Below are 13,077 nucleotides of genomic sequence, written 5' to 3'. Positions count from 1 at the left end.
TGACTCTCCTTGAAGATTTATTACACAGAGGCTCACAAATACCCATACCTAAATTAGAGACATCATGGGCTTCAGATATAGAAAACCTAACTTTGGATTCCTATTCAGCCATGCATGAACTGGTAACCTGGTTATTTGGATAGCATTTTTTTTTTCAGTTGTAGCATCCACAACATGGAGGGAATAGAATTGATGTTAATGGGATTTGTATTATAACTTGATAAGACGTATGTGAAAGCACATTACAAGTAATCATTGTAAATATACTGAAATCTGTTGTGAGTAAATGTTTGCTAAATACCTTCAGAATTGAATGAATGACTTTATTAAGTGCTGTAAAAAAAAGAGGGAGGAAGATCTCTAAGGAAGAGTCAGGAATAAACCAGTGTCCTTAATGATATTGGCTGTCACTAAATCATATGCCATAATAGGGCAGTGAATCTACCCATTTTGTTCACCACTGTATTGACAAAGCTAGACACATAACACGTACTCATTACATATTAGGTGAATTAACATATATACAGTCTATGGGATTATTGGAGAACATGCTAGTGAAGAGGACATAGTCCAGTGTTTGAAGGATGAGTACAACCCGGAAAAGAGAATATATAGAGAAAGGAAAGAATAATGCTACCAAAGCAAAAACACACCTCTTTTTCATATTGGTTAGAGCCTAAGATTGTGTGAGGCAAGAAAAATGGAAGATAAACCCCAAAGAGTAAAAAAGGACAGATTCTAAAAGGCTTTGCCTGGGAGTTTAATGACTAGAAGCGTCGTCCAGAAACTAAAGACAACTGATATAACATTTTGTATGTGCAAGACAGTATTCTAAGTACTAAACCCATACAAGCCTCATCTAATGGCTTAAATCTGACAATCACTCTGAAATATACGTATTATTGTGGATCCCATTTTGTAAATGAAAAACTAGTGAGACACACGGAAGTTAGGTAGTTCGGCCAAGGTCATCCAGCCAGTTAGTGGCAGAAAGGATAATTGAAGCCAGGGGATCTGGTTTCCGACCCACCCTCTTTACAAGTGCATTCATTGCCCTATGGAATAAGCGGGTTTTAACTCAGTTATTCAGAGAGTCCTGTTTCAATTACTTTTTTTTTTTTTTCTGAATGCATCAAAAGCCACCTCAAAGCTTAGTGGTTTAAAAAACAAACAAACAAAAAAACACCAATTTCTCACAACTGAGTTGTTGAGCAAGCAGTTAGTTCTATGCCAGGTTATGTTGACTATGGCCCTGGAATTAATGGAAAGTCTAAAATGCACAGAGCTGGCTGTTGGTAGAGAGTTCTTCTGGAACTGTAGCTCTTGGGTCCCAATACTTCTTTGTGAGGCCTGTCTGTTTCTGTTTGGGCTTCCTCACTGCATGGCATGTAGATTCCAAGAAGGAATAGTCTAAAGAAAAGGGAGAATAATACCAGTTCTCTTATGGCCTGTGTTCTGAAATTCCAGAACATCACCTTTGCTGCCTTCTGTTGGTCATAATAGTCATGAGGACAGAACAGACTCCAGGAGGAGAAATAAACTTCATCCTTATGGGACAATAATATACACTTATAGATAGGGGAAAAGTAAACCATGGTACATCTATACAATCGTGTATCACTCAGTGTTGAATATAAATGATACATTAAGCTATGAAAAGCATGAAGGAAGCTTAAATGCATGTCACTAAGCAAAAGAAGCCAATCTGAAAATGCTACATACTGTGTGATTCCAACTGTATGCTATTCTAGAAAAGACAAAACTATGGAGGCAAGAAGATTAGTGTTTATTGGGGAGTGGGGGGTGAACAGGTAAAGGACAGATTTTTAGGACAGTGAAAATATTCCATATGATACTATAATGGTGTCCACATGTCACACATTTAATCAAAGTGACAGAATGCACAACACTAAGAGTGAATCCTAATATAAACTATGGACTTTGAGTAATTTTGATGTGTCATGTGGGTTCATCAATACTAACTAATGTATCACTCTACTAAGGGAGGCTGGTGATGGGGGAGGCTGTGAATGTGTGGGGGCAGGGGGTATATGGAAAACATCTGTACCTACCTCTCAAGTTTTCTGTGAAGCTACAACTGTTCTAAAAAAAATTATTTTTTAAAAAACTGATGGACTCCCTCTTTGGAAGTCGTCTACTTAATATCTCAATTTATAAGAAGAACATAGCTATCTGTAGAACCCCAAATCATCTGAACTGCTGATCATAATATATTGAGAAGGAATTTCTATTGCGAAGATGAAGCATCCTCGTCTAGCCTGTCTTTCATGAGAGGCTGCAACTAGCATTGTGTAGTATAGCAAAAGCTATTATTTGAGCAACTGACTTTGATTTCCCATAAAATAGAATGTACATATGATGGCCCAATAATAATGACATGATTATTATAGTGGTTCAGAAAAGAATTTCTAAACACTTACTATTCCTTGCCAGTTTGTCTTTGCCATTGAAAAGTATGAGGTGCAATTGTTTAATACATTTGACAGAGGATTATAGTAGAATTAAATGCTACTGGAAAACAAAGTTCTGTTAACGCCTCTGAATAACCTAAATGTAGAAATTATTCTAATTCAGTGGAGGGTAAAATTACAGGATGTTGAACTCTTTCCAACAAGATGAATTGGGAAGATGAGATTGGGAGATTAAATGCAGACTGCTCTCTAGATTTGTACTGTAACACCCAAAAGAAAATTATTCAAGGAGGGTGGGAAAGAAAGACAGAATTCTAGAATACAGAATAGCAGATTCCAGTTCATTAACTATAGGGCTGTCATGGAGCCCACAGGTTTTGTGACAGTACAGTAAAGATAAATAGTTATAAAGACTCCACCTGTTCAGTGATAAAATTCCTAACTATTGAAAATATTTTTGCATTTGTGGATGAATGGTCCTTGCCAGATAAAGCTGAAATGATGGCATGTCAGCTCATTTCATCTGCTGTGAAGATTTTTAAAGGAATATTGTTGATTTATTCTTTGTTTTCTTAAAAATAGGATAAGCAATTTAAAATCATACAGTGTTCTCTGTAGTAAGTAGTCATGCCTACTAAAGCATATTATATATTTGAACGTTGTTTACTAATAAGAATTTGTATCTAACTTTAAGATCCATTATTTACTGATCACTTACACATTCAGTAAAGTTTTATTGAGTAGCTACTCAATACACCACACCATGCTAGACAGTGGTTATGCAAACGTGAATTAAATAAAAACAAACAGTGTGACCAGGATCACTGGCACTGAGCCAGAATCACATGTGTCTCTTCTGCTCACATTTAATTGGTCAAAGTAAATTATGTGGCCATTAATGATTTCCTGAATAAAAGGGAACCATGACAAGGAAAATTAAAACATTTGGAGAATAATAATAAAACCTATCACAGAGGCATGAGAATTCTTTATGCTTTAAGCAGGAAAGTTGATGTGATACATCACCTATGTACTATCTCAAAATCATTTGGAGTCCAGAAGGCAGGTATTGGTCATTAAGCTTTTGTTGCTATGCTCCTGGTCAGAGAATCTGATAATATCATCGCAGTGGAGAACAGAGAAAGAAATAGAGATCATATCTGAGGTGTGAAATCCTTAAAACTTAATAAAAATTGAGAGACAAGTTTAAATCTAGAATTTCTCCAACTTATCTGGTTCAGGTACCAGGATTGATGGAGAAACCATTGTATGTGTGAGGGAATTAAAAGGAGTAGCTTGATTACTGAATATGATAATATATCAAGTGATAGAAGACATTCCCTAGAAGACAAGAAATTTGGCCAGTGAGCAGAGCCTAGCCTTGGACAATGAAGTGATGTGTTTAATGTCTTTGTATGCCAATTATTACTTATAAAGGTGTTGGAGTCAGGCACAGCTAATTCAAGTTCTGGCCCCATGCCTTACGAAGGGGGAATAGTGGGCAAGAAACTTACTCTCTCTAAAGTAAGTTTGCTTGTACATAGAATGAGGATTTAAAAAGATGCTTATTTTATAGATTTGTTGAAAGTTATAAAATAATACATGTAGACCGTAAAGTAAAGGGACATCAATTTATAATTCTCCATTTCAAAGTTTTTTCCAAATTCCTGACATATTAATTTGGGACTCAAGGAATAATTGGGGATTCAGGTGAATTCTCAGATATAGCAAATCATTGGTTTTCTGGACTTTCCTTAACATTTTATTTACATATTTTAAATAATAATGAGTGACCATAATAATAAACAGTAAGTCAGATCTCCTGTCAGAGGGTCTTAGGGTGGTATTGAAATCTGAAGATTTATGTAGAAAGGAGCTTCAAGGAGCTAACACAATGGAAAACCTATAGGCAGAAGGGAGAAGGAACAAGAAAGTTATACTTGGAAAAAAAGTGGTTTTGTTATTGTATGCTATCTTCCTGTTAGGGGATGGCAAGGTTCTATCAGGCAGATTACCTAACTAGTGCTGATCAGGTGATTCCTGATTGTCTGGCTTAAGATTCCATTTCTGGAAACTGTAATTGAGTTAAGTCTGAGTTTTGTGAAATGGGGCTTCGCATAAGTGACTCCATTTTGCGCCTGTTGTCTTGTTTTACATACATCCATATACATATGTATATGTGTATATATATATATATATGTATATGTGTATGTGTATGTTTATGTATATGTATGTGTATGTATATGATATATGTATATATAAATATATGTATGTATGTATATATAAATATATATATAATACATAGCTCTTTATTATGATTAGACACATTTGGGGATAAGTGTATATTTTAATACCATAAAAATTATCTGTATATGCTGTAGATATTTGACAGTAGAAACATTAGAAAAGGGAATGTTAATAACATATAAATAGCAAAGGTTTTTAAATGTCAAAAATCATTTAACAATTAGAAGATAATACTGCAATATTGAATACTTAAAAAGTTCCTTATTATTCTTCGAATGAAATCTTAAACATGCACGTTTTTAATTGCTTTGTCTATAGTTTTGATCTTTGTTTCATGACAAATAATTTCAGAGGTAAACCTTTTTCGATATTCTGATGACATTGGCTGAATTATGTGTATGTACCAAAGCGTCTTAGTGTTTATCAGCAGCCTGAATGTTGCTTCATATGAGCTCATTTCCACTTTTACGATAAAACTATGTTTCTACTTACACGAATTTTGGCTCTGACTTTGAAATTGATTCTGCTTTTGCTAATGGAGAACTTTGGTCATTGCTGATTTTATCTGTGAGAGAATATTCCACAAGAACATTCAGACCTTCACTTGCCATTTCTTCTGTTAAAGACATTCACAGAGAAAGGTAGGCTCTAGCAAATATTTAACACTGAAAAATTCCAGTGAATGTAATTGGATAGTATTCAAACAATATATTTGATTGTACTAGTGTTGTTAATAGCATCGCGTGGAATTTTGTGTCAAAATTGGCATTTAAGTACTTATTTTGCTTTGAACACTGGTTATTTCTTGGGCCACTACTCGTAGAATTTATATAAAGTACACAATGTGATCAAACTTATTTTCTTTGTAATAATGACTCAACATTAGGAGTAGGAGAATCCATGAGCACACATTTAGATTATGGCATCAGCTTCCCCCAAGAACCTAATTGTTTTCCCCCTGTACTCCTGTGTAGTTTCCCAGAAATGTCAACGTTTACTTTCAATAATATTTTTTGTTCTAGGGGCACCCGGGTGGCTCAACTGGTTAAGTATCCAAGTGGCTCAGGCCATGATCTCATGGTCTGTAATTCTGAGCCCCACACTCGGCTCTGTGCTGACAGTTCGGAGTCTGGAGCCTGCTTTGGATTCTGTGTCTCCCTTTCTCTCTGCCCTTCCCCACTCATACTCTTTCTTCTCTCTCTCTCAAAAATAAAAAAAATAATAAAAAAATATTAAAAAAATTTAAAAGATAATATTTTCTGTTCTTGCTTCAGGCATGATAGCTAAAAAATTCTATGAAATATAAACATACTGTGTTGTTAAATGTTAATTCCTGTAAGATAATCATATTATTAAATTATATATTATTAAATATTATAATCTGTTTCTCCAATTTTGTATTTTATTTTTATCAGGATTAAACAAATCATAAATAGGGCCTCCTAGGTGGCTCAGTCAGTTAAGCATCTGACTTTGGCTCAGGTCATGATCTCACAGGTCGTGGGTTCGAGCCCCACGTCGGGCTCCGTGCTGACAGCTCAGAGCCTGGGACCTGCTTCGAATTCTGTGTCTCCCTCTCTCTGCCCCTTCCCCACTTGTGCTCTGTCTCTCAAAAATAAATAAACATAAAAAAAATCATAAGTATACCAAGAATTTCCCAGAAGGAACTTCCAAATGGAAACTTCAGCTACCACATGTTAACTACCCAAGAATATTATTTGCTTTTTCTTTCTTCTTCTTGTTTCTCTTTTATTTTCTTCTTTATCATCATTATCATCATTGTCATCATATTTATTATGTCCCAGATAATATGATAATAAGCATCTTAGGAGTCAGATAAGCCTGGTTTCCTAAACTTGTTCTGCTACCAAATAAATAATACAAGTAATACCGACATTGCAATACTATGAGCAGTAAGTGGCATGATGATCGTGACAGGTGTATAATATAAAGTCTATATATTTGAGCACAGCAATCAGTAAGCATGCCTATGTTTTCTAAGTACAGGAGACACACATACACTAGTATAAATAAATATATTAGGGAGAATACGTGGGGATCAAGCATTTCACCTTTTTGAGATGTGCTAGGAGTAAGGAAAGGGCATAGAGAGGATGGAACACAGTTGACACTACAGATTCCCATGATTCAAGTAATCACACTGGTTTTATAGCCATTTTGTTTGATGATAAGAGCAAAATGTAAGGAAACAAGCTCATGTTAATTACAGGAAAAAAAAACTTCTCCAAATATATGTTATATTCTACATTCAAAGTGAGTACATCCCGATTTTGTATTATTTCTAAGTCTGCACTGTTCTAAGTGATGTTCTAAAAAAATAAAAAAGGGAAAAAAGAAAAAAAGAAAAGAAAAAAAAAAGAATCTTGAGAGGCATAACTGAGATGCTAAAACATTTAGAAAAAAAAGTTCAGTCTTCCTAATTGGAATCTTCCCTAGGCAGAAAGCTGGAATTGTACTTATTTTCAGCTGCCCAATTCGATATACAAAATAAAAGTTGTTTTTCCACATTTATCACAAGAATGCAGTGAACTAGTCCTCTGCCTTCCCCCTGTGGCTTGATCATTCCAGATAAGAGAAGCTGCATGGAATTTCCATTGTTTTGTATGGAAACAGAGGCTTCATTAGCATCAAAACACTTAATAAATGCCTTTCTGAGGAAGTTATTATGCTTCCTTACCCCATGTCCATCTCCTTCCAAAAAGGGAAGCAAAGAGCTTATTTGGCAAAAGCAGATTTTAAAAAAAGAAAAAAAATAAAGAAATCCACTTTGGGTTGTCTCCATCATTTCTTTTTTCCTGTGGCACAGCTCTTCTTTGTTTCTGTCCTATCCCAGGGAACAAGCTGATCCAGACATAATAAGACAGAATGTATTCTGCAGGCCACCCAAATCTGCAGCCGAATAGCTTACTCTGCAGCAGAGACAAGATCTGTCACCTCATGGGCCATGAAACAAAAAGGCACCGATAATTTCTACAGGATTGACTCCTGGGGGGTGGAGGGTGGGATGGAATAGCTAAATTTTTATTTTAGCTAGTCTGAAATGAAAAAAAAAAAAAAATGGAGGTATCCTCAGCTCTTTTGCTACCTCTTTTTTTTAAATATCCCAACTCATATATTTAGTTGTTGATTAATTTGCCTGTAATAAACAGTTGTTACATTTTAGCAACATCTTATAGAATTAGGGGAATACCAGGAACTTAGTTGAAACTTCTTTCATTGTATTCTAAGATAGTGGTAGTCTTCCATAGCAGCTCAATCCTGTTCTCCTGGGCTTAGGTTAAAGATGTGCCATCATCATATTGCTTTTGAAACAATGTTTTTTTCTTAAGTACAGCGAGGGAAATTTTAGGTGCTGAAAATGGGATAACAATGTACTTCAGATACAAATTTGATTTCAGGTTTATTCTTTTTCAACGGCGTTATAATATGTCCACACTTACTTTAGTTTGAATCTTCTATAAACTTTAATAAAAAAAATAAGAAGCAAATAAAATTATAGTGGTTTCACATTTCAATAAAATTAGTATTTGGTTGAGTGTAGAATTTGGGTTATCAGTTTATTTCTTTCTTCAATCCAAGGCTCTATTCACTTGAAAAACACTTTGTGCACATTTTGTGCACACAAACTTTTCTTTAAGGAATGTCTTTTTTTTTTTTTCTTTTCACTTCATATGGGATTAGACAAGCATCTGCCAGTTCTAGAAAATAAAAAAAAAAAAAAAGATAGTGTATGGGGCACCTGGGTGGCTCAGCCGGTTAAGCGTCCGACTTCGGCTCAGGTCATGATCTCACGGTCGGTGAGTTCGAGCCCCTCGTCGGGCTCTGTGCTGACAGCTCAGAGCCTGGAGCCCTTTTCAGATTCTGTGTCTCCCTCTCTCTCTGCCCCTCCCCTGTTCATGCTCTGTCTCTCTCTGTCTCAAAAATAAATAAACGTTAAAAAAAAATTAAAAAAATAGTGTAGAAAACAAAGACAAAAACAAAAACTAAAAATCCCAAGTGTATCCATGTTTGCCAAAATCAGTCATTCTTGCTAGTCCTCTCTCCAAGGTTTTGTCTACCTATGCATATGAATATGCAGCCATTCATTATTATAGAAATCATGAGTTCTCTAAAATATTCCTACCAAAAGATTTAGGACAAGTTTTCTCTAAAGGTCTCTGAAAGTACATGAATCTCAAAGAAGATCTGGAATGATTTAGGATTAGACAAGCTCTTAATGATACCCTTTTGACTTAAATTTCTCATACTATATAACAGAAAAGTCTGCCACCTTTTCCTTGTAGTACCATTTTTAAGACTATTTTGAAAGATAAATGAATTCTCTGTATTGAAACTTTAGCTGATTTAGTGGAACAGCTTTCATGATGCATCAAACTAAGTCATTGCTTTCACCTCATTTTGTAGTTTGTGCTAACAGACTTCCCTAAGCTTATAACTTTTTTCTTCCCATTTGCCTACAGTCTATACACTGTGACTGTATAAGCATTGCTAAGAAAGCTCAGTGTCCCAAGGTGTATGCATTATACCCACAGAAACTAACAAGGAACAGACAAAAACCTGAGTTATGTTTTAGTCAACATGATACTCTTTCTACAAATATTGGACCTGGCAGTTTACATCTATACAAGTCACAAGTGCTACTTCTAAATTCATAAAAAAAAGTCCCAGCTAAGAATAAATAGGGATAGGAGTATAGAAGTCACATGAAAAGTAAAGAAAGTGCAAAACCATGTAGATCAGCCTGCCCCACCCCCTTTCTGCCTGCACCCTGAGTGAGGTGTTTAGTGTAACATCTGTATTTCCAGGAAAATTCATAGCCCACAAGGTGATTACTCCATGAGTTTTTCCCTAGCAATGCTTTCAGCCAAAGAAAGTCTCTCAATTTCTGTTGGTCTTGAGCCACAGGTTTGGGTTTAATTCTTATTTCCATCACATTATCAATTATAGGATCTAAAATTAGTCAATCTATTCTTGTTTGCTCATCTATGGGGATGATAATATATCTTCTCCATCAATAGTGTTGTTATGGAGATAAAATAAAAAAAAAACACTATGTAGAAAGATAGTAATTGGGGCAAATAGCATAAAGGATGTTACACAGTGAGGGGCAAAGGAAATACTGACCAAACCAACTGAGAAAAGACAGAAAGGGATTCTTGGCATATTCATCTGTTCAGTAATACAGTTTTTGACAGAGGGGGTGGGTCTAACTTCTTTCTGCATACACAATCACTGACAGATGATAGCCAATCAATATACTTTTGTTGGTTGGATGTTATCGATCTTCTCTTTGAACTCATCATCTATCATAATTTCTCCCTTTTTATTGCAATCACTACACTGTTTTTTCTGCTGTTCCTCAGTCATACCAAACTCATCCCCATCTCAGGACCTTTATATTTTTTATTCTGTGAGACAAAATTATTCTTTCCCCATATATCCAAAAGAATTGCCTGTCTCATCATTCAATTCTTTGCTCAAATATCACACCTCAGGAGGGCCTCAACTGAAATCCAATATCTAAAACAATGGTACTACATTAACACTTTTACTTTCTACACAAGGTTTATAGCCAAGTAGTATTTTAATAGTTTTCTTTTTTTCTGTATCCTCCCATGAAAAGATAAACTCCATGAGCCCAAGGACTTGGTCTATATTACTATCTTATATGTCTAATTCTATGTGCCGATTAATATTTGTGGCCAAAAAACAGGTATTTAATATTATTAATGATCCGGGAAATAAAAACGAAGATCATAATGCAAAACCATATTATACACAATCAACTGAGAAGAGATAAAAGTTATGGTAATATCAATTACTAGAGAGGATGTTGACCACCTGATCTCTAATGATCTCTACATAACTGGAGTGGAAATGTTTGCAAACATTTTGAGAAATAGTTTGACCCTATCTTATAACAGGAAGTATCACATAAAATGAGACTTAAACATTGTATTCTGATTTATACACATAAAAAAGGAGACATGGACAAGAATGTTCTTGGAAAAAGTATAGAAAAGTCCAATAGTCCATCAGTGTGGTGTAGTATAAACAGTGATATATTTACACAAAAACATAACACAGAGCTCTAAGTGAATGGTAAATACTTGAGTTTCATTAATATGCTTATGCTGTAAGCATGTTATTCTCACTCCTTTGCTACTTCTGAGTTCCAGCATTCAATAAATAATCTAGATCTGTCCATTGAGCCTTCGTCCCATCTCATGAATGCTTTCATGGTTCTTCACTTTGAATGTCATTAGTATAATTCATGCCACCATAATCTAGTGCATGAATTTTCCTCTAGGAGGAAAAAAGCCTCCTAAATGTCCTAAATCACACCTCATCTTTGTGATGATGTCCAAATTTGATAATTTGCATTTTGCTCCCTGTTTACCTGTCTAGTTATCTGCCCCTTCTCAATTCTTAATCCAGACTTACTGAAAATTGTCAATTAGTAGGCTTGCCATTCCAGAATACTTTTAAGTTTTGATCAACAGAATTGTTTTCTCTACTTCAAATACACCATCAATGAACCATCATCTCTGGCAAGTCTGGCTCCCATAAATTTTAGATCTGAACCTACAGCTCAGTTTAGATATCATTGTAGCTCTGAGCTCTTTTCTATCCCTCTGAAGATTCTTGTCTATTTGTCTATATCAAACTGTCTTTCCTCCATGAGACCTCATTGCACATATGACCTTGCTGCTTGTCTATATTCTTCACTAATCCAAAACCTTAATAAAGCTTTAATGAAGTTTAATATGTAAGATTAATCACAGGAACGATCTCCTGTTTGTGATCATATTCCTGAGTTTTTGCATGGTGCCTGGTGTGCAGTTATCTTGCTGTATATTTGTTTAATCAGTGAACAAACTAAAAGAGAAGTTTGAATCACAAAGACTGTAAAAACTATTGACTTTACACACGGGTAAAGACAAAGGTGTTTCCAATAAACTGAGGTGCCAAAACGTATTTAATAATTGTATCAAACCTTACCTGCTATTTCTATTTGGTGCATATTACATAGTATTTTTTGCTATCTAAATATCTTGATGTAACTTGAACTAATTTTAAAATTTTCAGGGATTTTTAGAAAATTGGGGAAGTACAAAAGCTTCTTGACAGTGTTCTATGATATAACTAAAAATGATAGTTGATCAAATGTTATATGCAGCTACTTTATAAATATATGAAAAAGTACTTTGTAAATAGTAAAATACTATGTAAAGTGAAGATATATTTATTCCAAGTAGACCCTGTACTGCATATACTCTGTATTACAGCTTATTTTTCATCTTTGTAAAACTTATAACCTATGGATATAAAACTTATAATCTATGGATATATGCATTATGACCATAGAGCAAATACATGATATATAGGAAGTGTGGGCTAGAAAAGTATTCAAATGGGGGAGGGTCTGGAGTTGGCTAGAGAATAAAGGCTTTAAAATAATTGACTATCTTGTGAGCTTTAAACTATAACCTGAACAAGGTTTGATTTGGATACACAGAAATAAAGATGGTTAATTGCAATTCAAGTGGCAGGCGAGTATCTCATTAAGCAAATGCAAAAAGGACTTAGGATGTCCTATGTCACAATTATGCTGTCGATTCTCTCAGTGGAAATGGTCGACAAAAACGCTATCAGTCTGCCTTTTGGTTGAGTACCAGATAAAAGGCAACATGGAGAGAGTTGGTAAATTACACAGTTTGCTTTGGTTCCTGTATATACAGGAACACAGATAGCTGCTGCTTCAGGGCACAACTTAATCAATATTTTCCAGGGACCTCATTAAATAAATGGTAGTCAATCTTTGTCACTGCGCATTTGGCTTCTGTATTTTATCCTGAATTTGAAGATATTTAGTAACATCTGTTAAAATGTAGAGATGGACATTTGAATTATTTTCTCACAATAGCAGAAAGGCCACCGTCGTCTATAAGAATAGGAGAAGTTTCTGTATTGTTTCACTGCTGAATCACTAGTGTTGACATGCAGTAGGTGATCAATAAGTTTATGGTGAATACATGAATGGATGTAAGAATATATTTATTTAAAAAAAATTTTTTTAATGTTTATTTATCTTTGAGAAAGACAGAGACAGAATGCGAGTGGGTTGGGACAGAGAGAGAGGGAGATGAATCCGAAACAGGCTCTAGGCTCTGAGCTGTCAGCACAGAGCCCGACACGGGGCTCGAACTCACGAGCTGCGAGATCATGACCTGAGCCGAAGTCGGACGCTCAACTGACTGAGCCACCCAGGCGCCCCAAGAATATATTTAATTAACAATTTTATTCACGATTATGAATCAATGAAGAAAAATATATACCAGGGTATCAGTAAAAGTAGTTTTATGTAGGAACCCTT

Source organism: Herpailurus yagouaroundi, unplaced genomic scaffold (assembly GCF_014898765.1).
Source record: "Herpailurus yagouaroundi ecotype Mexico unplaced genomic scaffold, PumYag 28, whole genome shotgun sequence".
NCBI lineage: Eukaryota > Metazoa > Chordata > Mammalia > Carnivora > Felidae > Herpailurus > Herpailurus yagouaroundi.
Note: the sequence above shows the minus strand (reverse complement) of the source record.